Below are 24843 nucleotides of genomic sequence, written 5' to 3'. Positions count from 1 at the left end.
GATTTCACTGACATTCCTGTCTAGTTTTGAACATTTTAAAGAATAACCTGTGCAAAAGTAGATTAAAACAGGGTGTAATTCCTGTGTGAAAAGGCTTTTACCATTGTTTTAAAAATCGGATCCTTAAGAATTGTGTATTTTCATCCAAAATTACAAATGCAAGGGATCTCCCTGTGTGAAATTAGAGAGTGCTCTTGGACTGTATGGCAACACCATGCAGGAGAAAGGGGTAAAGAATGAGTGTCCTATTGGCTCAGCCTCTGAGTGAGGACAGCTCTGCAGATCTTAGCCAGTTCAGCTTTTTATAACTTTGAGGACAAGAAATTTGAGAGCTAGGACTTTGCTCCTGTGGGTTATGCAATATGACCTGGGCGCATTTTTGGGTAATGTTGAAGCATAGTAAATCCCCTTTCTTACTCTTGGGTCCTAATTGAGCCTTGTTTCTATGTGTGTAACTAAAGAGCAGATAAAACTACTATCCTGGCATTTGACAGGAAATACTCTGACGATGAACTTGATGAATGGTGGCTTAAGTCTTTTTTATGAGAGTATTCATTTAAGTGTTTTATGGTGTTCTCTATAATCAAAACACATATAGGCCTTGCACTTCTTTTGAATGCCGGTATTCCTTAATGTCTGCTTTAAATACCTCTTCCTCAGGGTAAGGACCTCCCCCCCCCCCCCCCCCCATTGCTGGGAAGGAGCGATCATTTAATGTTAACTTCACAAATATTTTGAACACTTTCTCTTTTTTTCTTGTTTCCTTCCCTCTTTCTCTCTCTCCTTTTCTCCCTCTTTCCTTCCAATAACCTCCCCCCCCCCACCAAATAAGAAGAATAAATCCAGAAAATGAATTACAATTGAAATACAAATACAGGAAATTCCAGGGTTAAGCTTCATATGGCAGAGTTAACTTGGCTGTGAGTACGTCCCATTTTTTATTTTTCTGATGTACTTGACTATATTAGTATAAGGTAACCATATGTCCTGAATTAAGTAAGACAGTGTCTTAGATTTCAGCCTTTTTTTTTCTTGACAATATTCTGCTCAAAAATTTTTACCAGGGCCACTCTACTGAATGGCTTATTTTGATTATAGAAATGCTAAAAGCCTTCCTGACCAAAATTGTCTAGTGGAGTCCTTGAAGTGGGCATTTGATCTGAGATAAGCTACAAGTGCTCAAGAAGCAGCAGCAGAGAACTAACTCATTCACTAGGAGGATCTCTTCATCTAATGAATAGCTCACCACTTATTGCCATCTAGCAGAGAACACAGTCTATAGCAAAGGAATTTTTTTCTTTTGAGGGAGCGGAGAAATAAAAGGTGTTCTACTTGAGCAGCATCAGGGCAAACAACAACTGGAGGCAGGGGAAGAGTGAGGCTAGATACAGAAGGATGTGATTACCCGAAGGAGGCATGGAGGGAATAGGAGAAGCAAGAGGCTGCCTAGGCACACTTGACATTTCTGACTGCCATGTGGTTCTCTGCAACCTCTGCTCTTGCCCCATTCCCTGAGCTTCCTTTTCTTTGCCTTCTCCTTTAAAAAATAAACAAACAAACCTATTTACTTTTGCTGCTCAGTAATATACTTGCTAATCTTTAGGGCATTTTGCATTTCTCTAATTTCCACAACCAAATGGAAAAGCCTATCCATCTCACCTGACTTATTCTCTATTTTTCCAACAAAACTCAATTACTGATTTTATGCATCCCTTTTAAGAGAAATTTCTTTGCCCCAAACAAGACCAACCTGTCAGTGAGCATACATCCCATACCTATGCTAGGAATATCTATTTTTGAAATTGCATCTAAAAAAATGATTTATGCTGGTAAATGGAACTCTAGGTTTAAAATTGTGTCATCACATAGTTAAGTAAATATAGTATAGTCAAATTCTGTACTATAATCCTGGAACATGCAAGCCCTTTATGAGTTGACCCACTCTTACATTTGTAGTGTGTCCTCTTGTCATTAATGCCACCCCTAAACCCATGCTCCTAACCTCACAGTTGAACCATCAGACATACTCTGTGGCTTCCTATTTTTGTCTCTGAACAAGCTCTCCTTTTTTTTTTGGACTGTACTCTGCTTAACGTCCCTTTGTTCACGTCACTTGAAATATGTGCATCTTTTCGTGATGAGGAAGATAAAGTATGGTTTTTATTTTAGAACTAGTTAAAGGTATACTTTTAGTAAAATAGGCAACAGAAGGTAGAAAATTATTGAAAAAGAAGAATAATGGGGCAATATTAGGAGATAGCCTGGTAGATATTAATAGTATTATTTTATATTAATAATGTGAAATAAATGAATAAAATTAAGCCAATCAATGAATTAAATCAAATTTTAGAAAGGCTTAAAGAGGTAGTTCTCAATAAATACAGGGACGTATAATGATCATGGTTATGAAGACTCAAGCATGAAAACATTATGAATTCTCACAGAATTAATCTCTAAATTAAATACTGCTTATATTACAACTTCAACGTGTTTTTCATGCAAATTGACAAGGCGAATCTGATATGGGAGAGAAAATATCTAAGACTAGCCATTTTTTTAAAAGTAGAAAACAAAACAGACATTTGCCCTACTCTATACCAAAACATATAAAAAGAGTTAATTGTAATTAAAACAGTGTCAGTTGAACCATTGGCAAATGAATCAGTGGGATACAATAGAATCCCGAAAATGGACCATGTGTAAATCAAAATTCGATATAAATATGTTATTTCAAATTAATCAGAAAAGTTATGGGACAACTTTATATTTATTTTGAAAAAAATCTTCTACTGCTCACCATTAAAAATTAAAGTCAAGTATATTAAAAACTTTCAAGAAGAACTTTTTTGTCCAACACCTCAGCGAGGCTTCAGTGATAGCAACTGTCTCTGAACTTTATTATGCCACCCAAGGATGATAAGATGTCAGAAAGTTGGCCAAGAAAGACAAAGACTCAGGGAACAAACATGGGGGTAGGGCCCAAAATAAGGAGTGGTCGATCCAAAGGCAAAGTTCTAGACAAGCTTAAACACCCAGTCTTGTTTGACATATGACAAACTGTGTAGGGAAGTTCCCAGCTATAAGCTTATAACCCCAGATGTTGTCTGAGTGACTGATGATCTGAGGCTCCTTGGCCAGAGCAGCCCCTTCAGGAGCTTCTTAGTAAAGGGCTTATTAAACTAGTTTCAAAACACAGAGCTCAAGTAATTCACACCTTAAACAAGGGTGGGGATGCTGCAGCTGCTGGTGAAGATGTATGAACAACAGGTTCCAGCAATATCCATTTTGAAAAATAAAACTTTATTAAACCAAAAAAAAAAAAAAACTTTGCAAGAAGAAAAGATAGAATAATTAGTGCCTTGAGGTAAGGAAGGCTTTTATAAGCAAGTGGAAAATCAATTTTAAAAATAGACCATAAACGAAGTTAAAACACAAGTGAAAAACTGAAAAAGTGCATGCACTACATATAACAAAAAATTGGTATCTATATTGTACATTTTAAAAACTCCTGATTTCAATAAGAAAAAGAAACCAATAGAAAAATGGGCAGGTATATGAACAGTCAATGTATAGAAACAGAAGTGCAGACAGATAATAACATGTATAGAAATATATTTCATTAATAATCAAAAACATACAGAACAAAAATTAGGTGCCACTTTTTCACCGCCAGGTGGATGAGCTTTAAATATTTACTAACATAATTTGACAAGGGGGTGTGGAAATAGGCACTCACACACAACAGAGAGAGTGATGTGGCCTCATCTATTAAAATTTAAAATGTTTATAGTCATTAGTTTGTTTCCTAGTAGATATCAGAGGAAAATGTGCAAGAAACATTTGCAAAGATATTCACTGAACGTGGTTGTTTGAAAAACTGAGAAACATTTTTTGTTTTATCAGTTGAGGAGTATCTAAACATAAAGGAACTATAGAATACTGTAGACATGTAAATACATCTATTGTGTATTATTGAGCGAAAAGAATACGCTTAAGTAAGAATAAATAATATGATATAATATCTGTTTAAAATGCATATGTATTCTTTCTGATTACATAATTGTGTGTAATAGGTAAAAGGTTGGCTGTCTTAGGGGATATGCCTTGGACTGGGAAGGTAAACAGTCAAGGGAGATTTCAGCTTCATCAAAATAAATCCTCTCATTTTTCTGCAATGCTGGCCATAAGCTATGATGCATCCATGGAGGTTTATCTTTACACTTTTCATTGCCCAGTTCAAGGGGACAAATTGTGCCTTTTGGCAAAACTGTACTTTAGGTCCTCCTTGATATCAGCAGACACATGTTTTGGCAAGTCAACTTGGTAGAAGCCCCCAGGGGTAACGAAGAAAGTCTTCCTGGAATGTGTCCTCCTCTGCAGCTCTTGTTCCAACAGGAGAAGCCCAGAAACAGCTTTAGAGAGTTTCTTTGCTAGGGGATCTTCCAATGAGACTGTTGCATCTGATGTGTGCCACATCCTCCCAGGAGGCTTTAAGTGCTAGTTTAAGGAAAACTAGCACTAACATAAAACTAGATATTTTGGGGAAGTTTGAACATGAGATAATGCCACATAATTAAGGTTATAACATGTATTTGCTATTAAATTTATTGATACCCCTCTGAGAATAATCTGTGCTTTCAAAAATGAATTTTTGGAAATGGGAGTGTGGGGTATCTGTTTTTTTTACCCCTACCTTCACCTTGTGGTTCTCTGTGGCCAAAAAGGTGCTTTGAGAACATTCAGTGTAGGTCTGAGCCTTTGAAGGTCATGTATTTGTACCCTGTAGATCTTGGGAGGATCGCTATTCAGAGCTCTTGTTTTAGGGGATTCAAATAGCCATGATCTCTGGTTTTAGAAGATTATTTTCATACTTCTTAAATGTCCTGGCTTTTTGTTCTGTGCCTAAGTTCATCAGGTGGTTGTAGTTACTCGGAAGAAGTATATGTATAGATAGTTGTTCATTTGGAGTAATTGATGGTGACTCGGAAAACGGCTATAAGGAGAATTCATGTGAACCCTGAAAGCCTTGAGTGTCTGACCTATGGACACAAGCTGTTGAGATGGGTTTGAGTCAGTCTCTGTGATGTGTTCTGCTCCAGGCTCTTAATTCGTGTCATAATTGAACACCTCGAATTTTCCAGATTAGTGCTTCAGTTGCTAACTTTGCTGTATTAGCAGAGATCTGATTTTCATGTTAGGAAATCTCTTATTTATTGGTGAACCCAATTTAAAATGTCAAAAAGGGCATCGTTTAATTTTTGGAGTCCTTAATGCACCTATGAAAGATGAGTAACATTGTATTCGTTGAAATTTTTGGTGTTTTTGATACACAAAATAGTAACAATATGCATCCATTATAATTTATATTAGGCCCAGGTTATATATTATGTCAGAGATGTTTAATTATGGTGAAATTTTCAATAATTTGTTATTAAAAATGGTCCAATGACTGACAACACTATTCCGAGGGGCCATTTTATGTTTACTTTAACTGAAATGCATGAGGTGAGAATAGCCTCCTTTTTGTTTCTTAAAGTTTTACAACTGAAGTGGTGAAGGTTAAAAACTTGGTAAGGAAAAGATGTTTTTTGTGCTTTGTTTTTTCACAAACATTAATTATTCCCTCATCTTTATGCCGACAGTAGCTTGTCTCTGTTTTGTCTTTCTCCTATACTTTCCTCTTACTTTGCTTGGGCTTTTATAATGTACACTACTTATGACTGGATGTTGTGTGGAAAGAGCATGAATTTTGGTATTAAGTAGACTGAACTTCAAAGTCTAGCTTGGCTACTTACTAGTTTACTTGTTGTGTGACCTTGGACAAATTTATTAAATTTCTTAATGTCTTTGTTCAGTAATAGAATGTGTCATGTATAGTGCAAGGACCTTATGATAATTACAGAAAATTTTATGTGTGCCCTAATGGGTACACATATGTGTGTGTGTGTGTGTATGTGTATGTATATACTTGTGCTTGCAGTACAGTAATGCTCTATAAAAGGTGAATTTGTTCAGTGTAGTATATTAAATTTTTTCATGTGTACATTTGTCTCTACCATTGAGCTGTAATCTTCAAAGAGCATTAACAATGTATTATTTATTTTGTATTCTCTCCACAGTACTCAGCGTACTGATTTGCACAAATGAGACACCCTTTAAATGTTGGACTGAATTATTGAGTTTTTTCTATAAGACTAGGTTTTTTACGAAAACCAAAATCTAAAATCTATGCACGTAGGTGTTTGTGAATTAATTTTGAAAAAGAGAACACTTTGATGTAATACCATCTTTTCCTTTTCTAAAAAAAAAATCAATTTTTAGCCTTAAGTTACCTGTCTACCTTTTGTGACTTTCGGTCAGATCAGAGGCTGGAAATCATATGGGTAACAAGAAAACACAATGCACAGAACTACTCTAGAGGGAGCCTGAGCCATCTTGGCACCCAAATGTTTGCAATTTTTCAGTTTTGCTTCATCTGTAAGTGATTCTGTTTCAGAGACCAGGAAGAGAGAAGTTAAAGGTCAGAGGAGTCCAGTTCACTGGGGTAGTTTGTAATAATCAGAAGAACAGAGAAAGCTGAGGGAAGCCTAAGGTCTTCCTGTCCTGGCTCGATGCACCATATGGAAATCAATTTGTCCTATTAAAAAAAGGAGTTTGGGGGTAGTGTAGGGAAAAACTCAAAGAAAAATAAATTTACTTCAAAATTGCAATGAGGAAGAGGAAAGCTGAAATGCAAAGCTGACAAATGTCAATAATAATTTGCATTTGTCCCCAGCTTTGTGTTTTAAACCTTTCAATCATTTATTTATTTTTATTTTTTTATCATTTTTTTCATTAGAAAGTAGGTATAAGTAATTATACTTATAATAGTTTATTTTGCCTAGAGAACTGTTTTAGTTGTATTTCTATAATTTTAGACATAGATATTTATTATTGATATAGATATATAGCAAATTAATTGGATAAGGTATCCCTAAAATAACTTTTTTGAATTTAATTTTTCCAAATCATTTTTCTCTTGGTTTCATCATATTTACATTCCTTCAGAAGATATTGTGTGTACAATTGAGTTGCAGAATTTTTACAAATCTTTCATTATTGTCAATTTGAATTTTTTTTTTCCAAGATATAACTGTCATTCTACAGATTTTGATGATGATACTTTATCAGGCCAGAAATTTTCATCAGGCTATTCAAACAACAACTAGTTTTCACGTTCCTTCTTCACATGGTCTAAATTATGTGTTGACTAAAACTTTACGATTTGCATTTGTTCATTTGTGACAAGAAAAGTGCTCTAGTTTATGCATATACAAGCAATAGCAATTTAAAAATGGCTGCCCCTAGATAAGAGCAAGGGGAATTCAGAGATGTTAAAATGAGAGGTCTTCAAACGGACTATTATTTCATACCACGTGCCAATAATTTTAAGAACCCAAAATATCACATGTTAAAACCCAAATAGATAAGGGAATATTTCAACCATTTAAAGAATGACCTAAGCAAGGGTGTTTTTATGCTGTTTTTCTAATGCTCTTTATTCCTTACTGGTTTAAAGACCTCACTGATGTGAACATTTACCCACCAGAGGTAATTTATGGCAATCCCAGCAGCTTCATTGCCTAGGTAACATCACATCAAGGTTACATTACAATGGCAAGAAGGGGAAAGCTCTGGTTTCCTATTTATGCACAGATGGTGAAAGTAGTCCTGAATCTTTCTAAATATAAAACACACACACACGCTCATATGTAATATAGCATATTATCTATATTATATGTAAATGTAAATGAAAATAGTCTTTAAAGTATGGTTTCTTAATTTTCCAGGGAAAATGTTCTTCTTTCAAAATATACCTTCTGTGAAACAGAAATGTGTATTGTAACCAAGAGCAATACATTTTATTCATTCATTTAACAACTATTTTGGAGTGTCTACTATGTTCCAGACACTATGCTAAGGAAATAGCATTGAACAAGCAGTGATTTTACATTGCTGATATTTTAGCAGAGGAAAGTAATAAGAATGGTAATTATATTAACAACAATATTGACAATAATAATAATAATAATAAGTTATAACTAATATTTTAGGGTTATACCCAGGGCACCCAAGTCAATCTAACAGGGTAGAGATGGAAGGCTTTTCTGACAAAAATTTAAGTTCTTTTATTTTTGCTTTGGAAGCTTTAAGACAGTAGAAGAACATGATTAAATTTTCACTTTGTAAGATCATCTTATGGAAAATGAATTGGGTTTGGGGATGGGGTCACACAGGGTGAAGGTAGAATTTTTTCCGGCTCTTTGATGGGAGTCTTCTTGAAGCTCACATTCTTTGCAGCAGGGAAAAACACATCAAGGCACTCTGGAAATGCATTCTAGGGCTTAATTTGCATATGTGAGTCTGTATGTAGCAGTGTAGGAAGCAGGGCGGTTGCCAGAGTTAGCTAAACCTGGGTCCATGGAGAGACATTGGTTCATTGCTAGGCAGGTTGGATGAAGGAGGTCCAACAGAGTGATCAGGTGTTAGGAGCTCCTGTGTAGTCCCCTCCCTGTGGCAGTATGCCTCTCCTGACTGGTCCAGGTTTTGACTTGTGATCAGTTTATACCTTCACTCAGCAAACATAACTTCTTCCATAGAAGGCTTTGCCTTCAATTTTACTGTTTTGGCTCATGACCCCTAATTCTCTGAACAGGCTTCCAAGCCGTTTGCCAGTGGTAGAAATTTTTCTTTCTGAAATCAGCTTTCTAAATGAAGCTTTAGGATTTATAAGATATTGTCAAATGGGAATGTATCTAAGAAAAACTTAAGAGAAAGTTATTTAAAATAAAAATCAAAACTTTTTATTGACTTAGAAATGTAGATGTTAATAAATAAAATAATCTCATTAGTTATTCTCACCCCACCCCCATTTTTAAATTCGTGTGTACCTTATAAATTCTTCATTATGTTGCATTGACTCTGGCTAGAGACCATTTGTCAACTGTAGATTAACCCATGCACTGCAGGTGGGCAATTCGTTTCCTCTGGACCATAGCATACGCATGACCAGACAGCTGTTGCATGACTTCATGCCTAATCCTCTATACGTGGATAGTATAAAAATAATAATAAAGGCAGCAGAAGGCCACTTCATTCCAGGAATGTCCTAATCCTTCAGGTTGAAATGATCATTGAAATGAGTTGCTTTTTGTCTTAAAATGTAGCATAATTTCAATATTCTGAAATTCGACTCTAAATGTTAAGCCCGACTTAGGACTCATCATTGAGTGTATACCAAATGCTTAAAAGGTTCTTGCTTTGCTTTATAGCTTTTGATGATCTTTGATACTCAGAATCGCAAAGAATTATACTCTAAGTAATCACAGATGTGCTGAGTGAATGGTTTCTCATTACACTGTACAGTTAGATTTGACTTTTTCTTTTTTTTTTTTTTTGCTATTCCCACATTTATTGATAACTGATACATGATATATGAACATGTGAGCTTTTTTGCATATATTATATGCTCATATTTTCCTTCTTTCAAGTTTTAGTGATAATTCTTTCAGTAAAAGCTGTTTTTATTTTTAACTAAGTTATAGTCCCTATGTTTTCCCTTTGGTAATTGTTAATAACTAATGAAGAAAGTTATAAAGCTTTTAATGGAATACATTTGAAATTATTAGAGTTTTGAAAGCTACTTATGTAAAATTCCTTGGTGAGAGTTTTTATCTGATATAGATTGAGTGATTTCATAAAAGGCAAACTTCTGCTTTAATCCATCAACTCATCTTTTTTTCTTCATATTTTAATTTACTTAGTATTCCATAACAAACTTTCAAGGTCTCTGGACAATTTGTTATAATATTTGGTTTTCAGTAGTTATAATTTGTTTTTGCATGATAAACATAATATATAGATATTTTTGGCATAATCGTCACACAGTGTTTTTATATTGTATAATGGATGTCTTTGGAAAAATAAATACGTATCATTTTTTAAGAGAAAACCATTTGTAAAATATACTAGGAATATATGTAGAGCAATGCTGCAGCAAAATCGTTTTCAAAGTAAAGAATATTCATACCATGAAACCGACTATCTATTATATATGTTTTGCCTTTCTGGATTCTTCTATGTTAGGATTTTCATAAAACATTTGCCTCTCTTCTCCATCTCCTGACTTTAGGTTGCTGTCCTTTAGTAGCATCTCTACCCATTTCAGTATCTGGTAAAGCAGCTGCAAACAAGGAATTATTTCCTGCAGGGAATACAACTTTTGGCCTCCTTCCCTCCTTCGTAAAGAGGATTTCAGAAGAAGCTAGGCCTGCTTATGAGTTCCCTATCCGTTTTAATATCACCTTTACCGAATTGATTCAGGGTCATCTTCACGTTTATTTTCAAAGGAATTATAATCTGCTGTGCTTTATTTGTGGTTTTTGAGCATAGATTCCCTATCTTCTACACTTGTCCCTTAATATTATTTTCTCTGAGCCAGTCTGTCTAGCCCAGTCTCGAGTATCAATAGCTCCAAGTTTGTATTTCTTGGGCACCGATGTCCTGCTATTGCTGGGTGATGTGGAATCCTTATTTGAGCATGAGAAGCCCATAATGATTGGTGCCACAGATCCTCACATTCTTGATCAGTTCCACCTGCCAATAAACAGTAAAGCCAGCACAGCTTCTCTTCTGTGTGGGTTTTCTGCTTTATGGGTAATAAAACTGTCCTTGGTGTGATTTAGGGATCCCTTTGATGCCTGAGAGTTTACTGTATCGGTATTTCAGGGGTGTTGGCAGCCACTAGTGAGACTTCACTACTGGCATCCCTGAACTGTGGCAGTGAGGTCGTTTGGGTAAATTGAGGGGGGAACACAGCTGGTCACACATTTTTTTAAATTTAGATTCATCAAGGGAAAATTTAGAAATGGTCTTGTTGAAACGAGCAAGGCCAAGGGTGTTAGGTTTCTTTGAAACACAGAGAAGGGAAAGAAAGAAGGAGGAAAGGGTGTGGGAGAGCTAGAGAGGGAGAGAGTAAGAGAGGGACGATGCAATGTAATTTTATGAACTCCATGAAAATTCCAAATTGTTTATTTGCAATGATATTTTGTTAAAACAAAATCTCTCTTCTAGTCTGCAAGTTAAAAAAACGAAGCTGAGCTAATTCTTAGCTGTTCTGTATTGAATTAGATAGTAAGTAAAAGTGCTCTATGCAGATTTCAGGGAAGAGGGAAATGTTAATAAGAACATTCTCTCTCAGCCCTTTTCCAGCTCCAATTTTGAGGTCTTTTTATTTTAAGCGTAGGGTTTTGGTAATGTGTTACTGTTTTTTGAGACAGTGGTCATTTTTGTTTTTATTTTTATTTTTTTCTGACCAATTTGTGTAGGATATTCAAAGTGGGAATGACTAAATGTTGTAGGTTAACTCATATAAGATCAAGAGAGACAAGAAACTGAGGCATCTACGAAAAGTAAATGCTTGTGAACTTGGGAAGTTCGCGTTGGTTGGCACTATTGATTTTGAAGTATTTCAACCAAATTAATAACTTAAAATTGGAACTCCTTCGGACTTTGAAATAGCTTTGTTACATTGTGCCCTTCTTTGTATTAGTATTACCTATTATTGTCTTCGACTAACTATTCTGGTCACTTTTTGAATGCCATCAGACTTATCATTACTATCACTATCACATTTTAATATGCAATATTAATTGGCCACAGTTTAAAGAGCATAGGGAAAATTCTGTAAGTACCTAGTGCTCAAGTTATATATCAAATATATCGTAATTACTGGCATCATCTATGTATGTTTTTAAAGATCCAAATTTTCTCCTAATGTACTTTCCTCTTAAATCAGTTAGTACCTCAATGTATATTTTAAAAGTATTTGTTTAGTTCAAAAAATTCTCACGTAAAGATTTATTAATCTATTTTGCAGATAGTAAAATAAGCTACTGAAGACGGTACTGTATGTTAAGAATGAGCAGAGTCTGTGTGTGTGTGTGTGTGTGTGTGTGTGTTTGTGTGTGTGTTTGTGCCTGTGTGTGAAAGACCATCAGCAAAAATGTACTGAGCACCTATTATGCATGTGCTAGGTGCTACAATAAACACTGGGGCTACAAAAATGAATAAAGCATAGTCCCTATCCTTGAAAATGATATAGTGTGATAGGGTGATAGATTTTCAAATAAAAATTATAATAGAAAGTGATGGAACTAAAATAGAAGCTAATTTTGCCTAGGGAAGTTGAGGAAGGCTCCCCAAGAGGTAGTTTTTGAATTGTTTTGAGTGACGAACTAGGGTTTGGTAAGAGCTATGTAGAGAAGAATATTGCAGTTAAAGAGAGAAGTCTGAAAAGGCATCAAGGACTGAAAGTACATGACCTGTCTGGGAAGAGCTGGAGTATGGAAGAGAAAGACCAGAATCAAGAAATGTAATTCCTTCTCTCTGCCTAATTTTTTACCTATTAGCTGCTCTGACAAAAATGTTTATGAGGGAGCAGGTTGACATTTGTGGTCAGTGTTCAAATGCAGATAATTGAAAGTATTTTAGAATGGAAGAGTAAAAAATACAGCAATTCTAAACCAAAATTATAAGGCCTCCAGGCAGTACCTCATGACCACTTAACTAATTCTTCCAGGCTTGTTATGTCTGCTCATCTGAATTCTTTATTCATGTATGCATTTATTCATAGTGTACACCTAGTCTTTTAAAAATATTCAAAATAATAAAGATTTTGGTAGCCTTACATTATTTGATCACAATTAACTTAGGAATTTCTTACATTTATATAAAGTCAACATTTCTAGCTGGTTTTAAAGTAGGTAACTAAGACATTGAAAAAATTGGTTTTCAGTAAACCCTAAGAGAGAGGGGAAAAAAGACTTCGTTTTACTTTGGTTTTTGTCTCCGTCTCCATGAATTAGTATTTATATTTTGTCTCGTCTGTTTTCCATGGAAATAAAATTTATTCAAATACTAATAAATTAGTGTGCCATCCTAACGGAAGCTTGACAAGTAAGAGACACTCCGTTACCCTCCCCACGTTCTGCACGCTTACCTCTTTCACTCCTTCACAAAAAAGGAAATGTCAGAATATCATTTGAAATGCTTACATGTTTAAACTTAAAATAACATGGAATAAGACTTTTGTTTTAGGAAGTGATATGAGAAACCACTGAAGAATACTTTGCTGGACTATTAGAAGTCTCTTGTTTCCTGCAGATATGTAATTTTTGGTGGAAAACTTAAATATTTTAGCCCGTATTATATTGTATGAAGATTGCTTATTAAAAAAAATAAAATTATTCAGCCTTATAAAAGCAGACAGTCCTGTCACATGCTACAACATGGATGAACTTCGAGGACACTATGCTAAGTAAAACAAGATAATCACAAAAAACAAGTACTGTGTAATTCTACTAATGTGAGGTATCTAAAGTGTCAGATTCTTAGAAACAGAAAGTAGAATGATGGTGGCCAGGAGTTGGGGGAAGGGTTGGAGAAAAGAGCTTTTTAATGGGTACAGAGTTTGTTTTGCAAGATGAGAAAGTTCTAGAGATCTTGTTGTATAACAATTTGCATATAGTTAACACTCCTGTACAGCACCGTTAAAATTGGTTAAGACAACAAATTTTCTTTTAATGTGTTTTTACTATGATACAAAAAGCAACAAAACAAAAATAAAAGGTATTAATGCTACTATAAAGATTCACATTAAAAAGAATAAATTTCAAGATACAACTATTCAAATTCTTGTAGTGTGGACATATTTTTGAGGCTATGTCTGAGCACATACATTTTTATTTAAATCAGTTAAACTTAGTTAATCAAAGATAAAATTTGGGGGATTATACATAATATGAAACTTTAGTTTTTCCATTTTACAGTTGAGTACTACATGTAGATATTATTTCTTGCCTTTGGGTAGGTAACCATTTCTTCCCCTGGAATTACACTTTGTTGTTCCTGTCTTTATTTTGTGCACAAAAAAGGCTTATCCTAGCTGCTTTGTATTGCTGCTGGCTGGATGGGAAAAACCTGGAGTGAAGAACCATAATGACTCTGGGACTCTGAGAAGCTCTGGGCCTATCCCTGAGCAGTGGTTCTTACTGCATGATTTCACAGCAAGGAGAAACTGTAGGTAAATGGATAGTGATGAGAACATCCCAATACAGATACCATGATTTTTTTGTTTGTTTGTTTTCAATTAAAGGATTGGGCTTCTTACAACCAGAGCTGCTGTTGTGATTGCACGGGCTGTAGGATTTCTTGAGCCCTTGGCAGCATCCTTGAGATTGGTAGGGGTGATGAGGTGTCGAATTGAATTTAAGATAGTGTTTCTGAAAGAGTTATCAGTCAGCCATTTCCAAACTGTTGTTCTTTTCCCAGACTCTTTGGATGATCTCAGATATATCAATAACACTAAAGCAGATAGGAAACACTTCTCTACCTCTTTTCAGAACTCTAGCTTCATCTTTAGGCTATTGTAACCAAGTACAGGGATGGCTTCAGAAATGCCTAGCAACTGGCTAATGCCCTGTAATTCAAATGTAAAATTGCATATAGTTCATAAGGGCAAGGCCATGCTATCAGGAACCCTAGTTGTTAAACTTTGGTTAACCTGTTTAAGTCCTTTGAGATTCAGTTTCTTCATGTGTAAAGTGATACGATGACATTTAATATTGAGATTATAAAGATTAAATGATTTTATTTTGCACATTACACCTAGTAGTAAGCTCTCAATGATTGATAGCCACAATAAAAAGGAATAATTATTATGGTAGTTAGAACTCCTTTATTATAACACTGCAGAAAGCATTTCTCTTTCCAACATTGTAGTTTGACCACTGTCACCCTGGGGGAAATCAGTATAGAATTAATTTTTCTCATATCTTCCTCTAGCAATATCGGGTAAGAAACTGTCCGGAATAAAAGTTACTCTTTATATGAATCAAGGATCAGTTTGTCATTTCTCATGACTCATCAAGTAAATCACTTGAGAAAATCCCATGTTATTACGCCTTACACTGGAAAAGATGGAAAAGATGGAGTGTTTTTTCTATCATTTTACATTTTAGGCAAATTCTTAAATGCATCCAAGTGCTGTGAATAAGATTCATGGTAAATAACCAATTTCCTAACAGATTGTTTCAGTCATTTTAGTTTCCCTAATTTGTTCTCACAGTGAGTTCTAAAAGCTTTACCTTTACATATGGGATCAGAGTGTGAACACTTTAAATGCCTTGTGAATTTATACAGAGATTCTAGGCTGCAAGTTGCTAGCTAGCATGCCTCTGTCTCAAAGCCATCGGCATCTGTAAAAACTAGTCAGAGTATTTCTGTAAGTGACTCCTTTCATGGTGTCAGTAACTGCTACATGACCTTCTGCAAGACATTTTTTCTTTTTGAATTATGATTTTTAATACCCTTGTAAGGTCAAAAATGTTATCCTATGGAGGTAGTGTTTGTTTGTTTGTTCTTTAAATAATACTTTCACAAGATAGTCATGAATATGTGGTGATTTTGATCCTAAGCAGTCTGGCAAAATACTTATTTGATAAGCGCTTATTTACATAGAAATAGGGGAAAAAGGGTAAATAATGTTTGTTAAACTACATCAACATTTGGTAAACTCCCCAGGTTAAGGGCAAGATAGCCTGGGAACCAATTAATAAAAATTGAGAGAAATTAGATTATGCGATGTCATTTTTCCCCCCAAATTGTCCCCTATTACAAAATCTGGTGTATTATGATCCTGGCTTCACTTTCTTCTTTCTCAGTTGTCCACCATTTCATATCCATTCTATTTATTGGGTATAATAGGCACATGATTTAGGTCCTCAGAGCTTTTTTAAGGCCTTCTGAAAATATTTGAGTCTAAAAACAAATGATGCACTCCAAAAATCTGAAAAAATAAAACCATAAAACTAACATCGATAAATGTTTAATTAAATGTCTACAGAACATAACATTAAGTCAACATCATTAGTTGTTAAAATTAGTATTCATAAAATTTTCATGACATTTGGAAGAAGTCTGTAGTTTAGATTTCTCTTTTTGTAAAAAATTTCTGAATAGGCAAGATGCTTGTTATAAAATATAACCAATCATAAATACACTAAGATGCCTAGCCAAAGAATTTCAAAAGCAAAGCAATAAAATCCTTTCATAATATTGTACTAATAAAAAATCAAGTTTATGTGTGATTTGTGTATATTTTAACATTATATAGTCAGTAGAATAATAAAATAATTATATCACTATATAATGTATTATATATAAATTATTGATATATTAATTATATATAACATTACTATATTTATACATTATATATTTATAATAAGTATTAAGTAATAAAGTATAATAATAAAGCTAACATTTATTGAATGGTTATTATGTGCCAGATACTATTCTAAACTCTTGTCTATTTTGGATGTGCCATTGTTTTTTCCCCCATGTATTTCATATCTAATTAGTCTCCAGTCTAAAATTCTGCCTGCCATTTTCTCTTGAATCTATCCAATTATTTTTCTCTTCCTTGACACCTGCCCCTTGCCCCAACCCAAGATCTCACATCTCTTGGCCAAACTACTGCAAGTCTTACAACCCCTCCTGTCTCCACAGTTCAATCCCTAGCGGTAGAGTGATCCTTTAAGCTCAAAGTCTGTTTACAGCCCTTCTATATCACTTATTACTACTACGAAAAAAGTACAAAATCCTAAACATGACCTATGAATCTCAACTATCTTACAATCAGAACTTTTCTTAGGAGCCCCCTCTTTATGCTCTGGCCAGAGGGATTGAATATGTCATGTAGCTTACTGCCTCAGGGACCAGACGACTTGGCAGGAAGGTTGCTCAGGAGGGGTGTGTCTGATCTACAGAGACATTGGGAGTAGAGTAAGCCCTATATAAAACTGAGGTTATTGTCAAGGGTTGAGAATTGGAGAAGGAAAGGAAGAAATACATTTATTGAGACATGATGATGCAGGCAAGTCCTGGCTAGTTACTGTATATGACAGTGTCATTTGATAATACTTGGAACAGCCTGTGAGGCTAATGTGATACCTGAGTGCATGGATGAGGAAACTGACATTCAGAGAGGCTAGGTTGCCAGGACAGCACAGCTTGTGAACATCAGAGTTGGGATTGGGAACTTGGTTACTAAAGCCAATGTTTTTCCACCTATCGTACCACTGCACCTTGCTATTTGGTCACAATTATAACCCCAGTTGCTTCAAGATGTCAAGTATCTACCCACTAAATAATAGGTGAGCCGGATCTCAGGGTAAGTCGTCTCTAGCTTTGGGACTTCTACTTTGAAGCAAATCACCCTGCTTCATTCAGTTGAGATAGTTCTTATGCTGGCTGAGTGATCTTTTCCACATATATCTATACTCACAGCTGTATTCTAGAGGTTTGAGACCATATTTGTAGTTTACTGTTAGGGGTAAATCTGACTTTCATATATCTGTTTACATAAATTCTTCCAGCATGACTGCTATGATGCATTGTTTTCTCAAAAGTAGAATTTAGCAGTTCCCTATGTACAATAACACAATAGTTCCATGACTTTAAAAGTACCTGGGTACATTCTTCTGTTTAATTTTTGTTAACACATACATATGTATAAATATTTTAAAAGGTTCACTCGAGCGAGGCAGGTAACCACTTGGAGGCTTGCCTGGCAGCTGCTTACCACCAGCCAACAAATTTCTCATGCCAAAAGCTCTTTCTCTAGGCGAAGGAGCAGATGAGCATCCAGATGATAAACACATGTGTGAGAAGTGGAATGTCAGCCTTCATCAAAGTTCCTCAGAAGCTCATCCATAATTCCAATTTTCTTTCTTACTTTCTTTACGCATGGTTTAAAAAATCTGTTTAAAGATATAACAACGACTTTTGACACTTTTAGATCAGCTCTTTGACTAAAATAGAAACCAGCGATGGATTCTAACTGTCCTCCCACCATTGTTTCCTGAATCTCTAAGCTAACAATGACTATTTGCACAAACTACTACTTTTTATCTCCTTATTGAAAGTTTTCAATACAGACCTTTTTGATTATATTTTCCTTCCAATAGATTCCAAATCCTAGTTCAGCAGATATCCTATTTAATGAGACACTCAAAGGAGAATGTGGCCGCTCAAGAAGTACTGGCACATAACTGGTGTGAAGGGAAGCCACAGCCCATCTGCACTTTGCTTTTATTCCTAGGCCTTGACCTCTCACTCCCAACTCAGGTCACGAAAGAACTTCTGGCTTGCTACAGATGATGGCCAAAAACTGAGTTCCTCTGGGATTCATGAAGATAGTTAAGTGGAAACTGAGGCTTTGTTGCACAAGTTAGATAACATTTATGCCCCCGCTACTAAAGGGTGTGGTTATTCTCTGGGTGAGTGCAAGTTGTAGGAGGTAGGTAGCATGGAGCAGGGAGTGAGATACAGAGAAGCACGAATGTGGATGGAGTTCTGCTTTGCTATTTTCTAGTGTGTGACTTTGACCAAGTTTTCTAATCTATCCAGTTGTTTTTTCATTCATCATTAGACATCATAATACTTTTCATAATATTGCTGTAATAAGTAAATCAAATAAAACACATATGTTAGTTTCTTAGGGCTGCCATAACAAGTTACCACAAACTAGATGGCTAGCACGAAAAAAATTTACCGTCTCAGAGTTCTGGAGTCTAGAAGTCCAAAATCAAGGAGCCGGCAAGGCCATCCTCCCTCCGAAGGCTCTAGAAAGGAATCTTTCTTTGCCTGTTCAAGCTTCCAGTGGTTATCAACAGTCCTTGGCATTCCTTGGCTTGTGGTTACATAACATCATTTTCTGCCTCCGTGTGCACATGACCTTCTTCCCTCTGTCTCTGTTTGTCTCAGATCTTTCTTTCCTTTTAAGGAAATTGGTCATTGGATTTAAAGACCACCGTTATCCAGTATGACCTCATCTTAACATGAATATGTCTGTAAAGGCCCTTTTTCCAAATAAGATCACACGCATGGGTTAGGACTTCCGCATGTCGTTTTGGAAGAATAGTCTAACCCACAAAAGTATGTAAAATGTGTAGTACAATGACCATCTATATGTGCACATTTATAGCTCATTACATTTCCAATTTTATTTGTGTGAAAAACACATCTTGCTATTGGAAAGCTTTCTTTTGGTCCCATTGAAACTGTTTTTGTGAGCATCAGTTTATTCATCTTTTTCTTATATTTCATGGCTTTTTAGTCATATATTCCCACTTTGAGACTTAAAAGGTCAGTCAGTACAGCTTACCTCATCCAGATAGTTTTGGAACAAACTCCAGAGCATCTCTGATAAGATGGAATCTCAGAGCCACACAAAGAACCTATTTAACCTTCTGATTGTCAATAAGTCCATCCATATCTTAAGTCCAAATCTGTCCCCATTAGTTTTAGTCACAGTCCCAGGCCTACATCTGGGAGTAGTATAAGAACAAGCCTAATACTTTTTTCCTATCTCAGGCTTTCACATATTCCAAGTCACTTATCAGACATACCTAATGCCTGTTTGTCCCCTACCAATCAACCCAATGTCTTTATCTGGGCTTTCTTTGATATGTTTACAAGTTCCTTCAACATTTCGGTTATGTTCTTATTACTATGACAAATGGGATTATTTTTAATTGTCAGAACAATCAGTGGAGTGGAATCCCTTGGCGGTTTTAACTCTGAGGCAGGGCGATGAAGTTGGTGCTGGCAGTGATCTGGTACCAGAGAAGAAGTGGCAGCAGAGACTAAGACCAGGTAAGAGTCCTGCTGTGATCACAGTCTGAGAGCTGAACTGAAACTGAGCCCTGGCTGATTAGTAGTCCCAGGAAGGGGACCAGGGGTACCCAGTGACTACAACAGTATTTGTGGGGGTATTTGTGGTTTGATTTGTATTTCAAATAATGCAAACAAATAGACATAGCTACTTTATATAAATAAATATTGACACTTGTGAGCAAGTTATTTTAACTCTTTAAAAATGGATGGTCATTATAAATAAAACATCTAGACTTGTAGGGAGTACATTTCCTCAATTGTTAAATGGATTCAAGCAGAACCTGTCTGTGTTTTCTATCTGAATTTCTTATCTCTACGTTTTTATAGTTTGCTCATTTTGCCTACTGAGGAATTATATTTCTGATTGTTATTTTGCTATCCACTTATTTGCAAGTTCCTACCAAAGTTCCACAAATCGATGCACAAATTCACCATATTATTTTCATCCACATTACTGTCATAACAAGTAATGGAAGCCTACTATGTGCATAGCTATGAAATTCATAATTAGGATACAGGGTATGTGTGTAGTCAGGATTTTAACACAAATGCAAACATTAAATATAGTCTACAAGGGTGTATTGCATTAAAAAAAAATCTAGTACTGCTTATATCTGTCCTACTTAAATATCTTGGTTGATTTGAAGATCAAATGATACAATGTGTGAAAACAACATTAGCAAGTGATAGCAGACATTCACCAAGAATCACTATGTACCAGGCCCTGTTCTACAAGCTTTTCATGTGTTCACTTATTTAATCTTCACAGCACCTATATGTGGTACATACTCATACTTTCACCAGTTTATGGAAGGGAAAACTGAAACACAAGATGGCTATATAACTAACTCAAAGTCTCAAATGCAGGCAGTTTACCTCAAGAATCTGTTTTTTAACTGCTATGCTATACTGCTGGTCTCAAAACATGATTCCAAATTTTAACGGGCCTAGTCATACACTATCTTACAAAATGATATATTTCTCATGGAAATGCAATTGCTGGAAATAGACAAGGTTTTGTTCATTTTTGGCGATTACCTTTACTTGATTATTTTTGTCTAAAGTAGATACTAGATGGCCACATTAAGATAGGTCTAAAAATTAGGTTAGTCTGGATTATATTCCAGGCATTTCGTACAATATTAAGAAAGACTTTGTATTTGATGTTAACCATAAATATTTTCCTCTTACCTATATTTATTTTTTTGGTACCCTTTTAGGAGACATAAATAAGCACCATTTTTTTTTTATGATATAGAAATTATGTTTTACTAGTTTAAAAGATTTGTTTTATTCCTTGATTGTTAGAGTATTTTCTTTCCTAATAAAACCAAAATATATATAATTTACCTACATCTCCTTCTCATTTCTGCCATTCCAATACTCATAGTCAGTCTACACTCCTGTGAATTACGATGAATTTATAACTTCTACTTTGTACCAATTTGAAACAGAAAACTATTAATGAAACTGAGTGTCTCCCAAGTTCTTCCAGTATTTACTTGCCTGACCTTGTTCTTTTAGGTCACCAATACTTTTGGTGACTTTGATAAATGAAGTAGCAGGTGATTCCCAGGGATGGATATCTGGTTCCAAATCTAATTGATTATGGCACAAAAGTCTTTTATGTTTCTGTTTTATGACTAAGAGAGAGGTAAGGAAATTATACCCTCTGTTCTCACAACATGTGGGAAACCAGTGTTCAAGGAACCATTTGCATCGGAGGTCACTGGATAGGGGATTAAAGGTAGATTTTTTTATTTCTCTTTCTAATTTTTTTTTTTTTTACAAAGAACATTATATAGGTATAAGGTTAATAGACTGCAGAATATGCTACAGAAAAAGAGTATAATGTGAGCACAGACTCTAGAATTAGATTCTACAGATTCAAATACATCTTTTGTTGCTTCATAGCTATGTGCCCATAAGTTACTTAATAACTGGTCTTTAGTTTCCTCATCTACAAAACAGAAATAATAGTAGTAGCCATTTTATGGTTTATTATTAGGATTATCAGTTAATCCTTGTAAAACACTTAGAACAATAACCGACACATAGTAAGGCCTCAATGAATGTTAGTGGTTAACATTATTATCAGTGAATTATATGCTTGTATATTTTCTTTTTCATTCACTTTTAGAACTCTCAGATATCAGAAATTATTTAATTTGGTGAGAATGCCCAGCACAGTATTCAGTATATTAGATACTTGTGATTAGTAAGTGAATAAAAATTGAGAGTATGCAGAGATATGGAAGGTTCTTTGCTATATTTATTACCTACTGTTTATTCTAAGTATGCTACCAAGACACGTGTGGGTCATTGCCAGAATCCATTATTGGCAGAGGTGAGGGAACTGAATTACTCTAAGGAAGGTTATCAGAATCCCAGTAAAATCAAGTATATGCTTTTGTAATTATACTTAATTCTGGCAGAATGATAAAAGGCCATACAATATACAAACATCATAACTAGTTTCCCTGCCTCTAATCCCAACTCTTTCTAATTATTGCTATTTCTTTCTAACAGAGTATTCTTTTTGAAACCCTGCTTTCAACACATTTTTTTTTTTCCTGTTCCAAACCTAAAATGTTTCCTATTACCAAAGAAAAATTATAATAGCTGAATTTTTGAGTGGTTATTTGGTACCTGGTACTGTGCTACACACTTCCATGCATTATCTCACATAACAAACTCATGTTTATTATAATAATATACTATAAGGAAAGAAACTCAATGATAATAGGACCCTTGTCTCTTTATGTCAAAGACTAAACTATTTCTAGAGTAATGTCTAATTAATGCCCTCAAAACATTGAGTGAATCAGTTAGATATTATTGTTATTCCTGTGTTATAAATAAGGAAAATAAGAGCCAGAAAAATTAACCCAGAAAATAGAAGGCAGAGCCAGGTTTTTAACACATGTAACCCATCTACCTCTTATACAGGGTAGATAGGCTAAAAACTAAACTCCACACTTTTCAGCCTAGCATTCAAGGATCAGCGAATTCTGGTGCACAAGTTTTAACTGTTCATTGAACTTGCCATGCTCATTTATAGTGACAAAGTGTTTGCCCTTCCTAGATTGCCCTTGTATTTTTATTTAATTGTGTTGTATATATTGACCTTGTTTCTCCAAATAGATTTTAGCTTTTAGAAGGCAGTATGTCTTACTATTCTTTATTATTTCTCACTAGCTTAATTCAAATAGTTGAGCTTTACATTTAAGAAACATAAAATATTCATGAATTTGATGAATATTTATTGAGCACGTAGTATGTGTGTTTTTGGATATGGAGGTGAAGCAATACTCATGAAAGACACTGCCCTCATTTTCAAGAAACATATATTTGAAGACAGAAGATGAATAAGTAATAAGCGAATATAATAAGATGGAAAGGGAGATAAGTATGATGAAGAAAATAAAATTGAGGAAAGAGCTGGCAGGCAATGGGAGTTGGCACTGTTAATTTGATGATGGTGCTGGTGAGGAGTGGTTGTGAGAACAGTGTCTCTGAGAAGACAGCACTTGAGATAGGTTGGCGAGACCTGGAAGAAGAGGCAGCCATGACACAATATGGGACAAAGGGCTCTGGCTAAAGATGACAACAGATGGAAAAATGAGAAAGAGCTTGGCATGTCTGAGGATGAGACATGGCCCACATACTGGTGTCATCGTGATTGGAGGGACAGACATAAGAGGTGGCTAGATTAGGTGGTACGTTGTTGGCCAGAAAAATATTTGGATTTATTTAAAGTATAATGAACCCTGCAGAAGGATGTTAAACACCAGAGAGAAATATCTGCTTTATATTTCAAAGGATAATTCTGTTAAAAAAGTAATTGTATATGGAGCAACAGGAACTGTCATTGACTGTTGGTGGGAATGCACAATGGTACAGCTGCTTTGGAAGGTTCCTTACAAACTAAACATACTCTTACTATACTATTCAGCAATCGTACTTCTTGTTATTGACCCAAATAATTTTAAAACTTATGTCTACATGAAAACCACTCACAGATGTTTATAGCAGCTTTATCGATAATTGCCAAAACAGAAGCAACCAAACTGTCCTTTAGTAGATGAATTGATGAATAAACTGGTACATTCAGACACTGGAATATTTTTGAGCACTAAAAAAGAAATGAGCTATCAAGCATGAAAAGACATGGGGGTACCTTAAATGTACTAAGCGAAAGAGATCAAGCTGAAAAGCCTACATGTTGTATGATTCCAACTATATGACATACTGGACAAAGCAAAACTATGGAGAAATAAAAAGATAAGTCATTGTTGGGAGTCGAGGATGGAGGAGGGATGAATAGGTAGAGCATAGAGGATTTTAAGGGAAGTAAATATACTCTGTATGATACTATAATGGTGGATACATATCATTATACATTTGTTTAAACCCATAGAATGTACAACACCAAGCGTGAACCCTAATGTAAACTTTGGGCTTTGGGTGATAGGGATGTAATAATGTAGATTCATCAAATGTACCACCTGGTGGGGTATGTTGATTATGAGGGAAGTAATTCATATGTGGGGGTAGGAGGTATGTGGGATATCTCTGTACCTTCCTCTCAATTTTTCTGTGAGCCTAAAACTGCTCTAAAAATGTTAAGTCTTAAAAAAAGTAAATGTAGTAGAATAATAAGGGAAGAATAGAGAATTATTAGTAAGCTTTTGTAGTAATCCAGAAGAAAGACAGATGGTACGGACCTATTCCAGGGCAGAAATGATAGCGATGGGGGGGGGGGGAATCCAAAAAATTATACAAATTGTATTTATGAGAAAGAACCAATGGAATTAACTGATGATGAATTTTATGTGAAGAGAAGAATTATAGATGTTTCCTACTTTCTTGGCATGAGACCTGGGTAGACAGTGGAGCCATTTACTGATGAGGAGATGCCTTTGAAGGGACAGAGGATAAAAAAAAAATTAATAAGTAGATTAAGGTATTAACGAGACAGATCATAAATACTCATTTTGTTCCTTACTTATTTGCCACCTTGATCCACAAAGGATTTAAAGCATCCTTCAGTGGGAACATGTATTT

The 24843-nt window shown here is 35.2% G+C and overlaps 1 long non-coding RNA gene and 1 pseudogene across 1 annotated transcript in view; both read left to right on the top strand.

Annotated features, from left to right (window-relative positions):
• The window catches only part of LOC118613678, a 52290-nt gene extending 27800 nt beyond the window's left edge, over positions 1-24490 (top strand). The window contains exon 3 of the long non-coding RNA XR_004955673.1: positions 19642-24490. This is a non-coding gene — a long non-coding RNA (uncharacterized LOC118613678). The remainder of the gene's footprint in view (positions 1-19641) is intronic.
• Positions 2295-6839, top strand: LOC107520989 (annotated as a pseudogene).
• Positions 24491-24843: the final 353 nt, after the last annotated feature.

Source organism: Rousettus aegyptiacus, unplaced genomic scaffold (genome assembly GCF_014176215.1).
Source record: "Rousettus aegyptiacus isolate mRouAeg1 unplaced genomic scaffold, mRouAeg1.p scaffold_m13_p_2, whole genome shotgun sequence".
Classification (NCBI taxonomy): domain Eukaryota; kingdom Metazoa; phylum Chordata; class Mammalia; order Chiroptera; family Pteropodidae; genus Rousettus; species Rousettus aegyptiacus.
The sequence above is the reverse complement of the archived record's forward strand: the minus strand, read 5'-3'. Positions and strand labels throughout refer to the sequence as shown.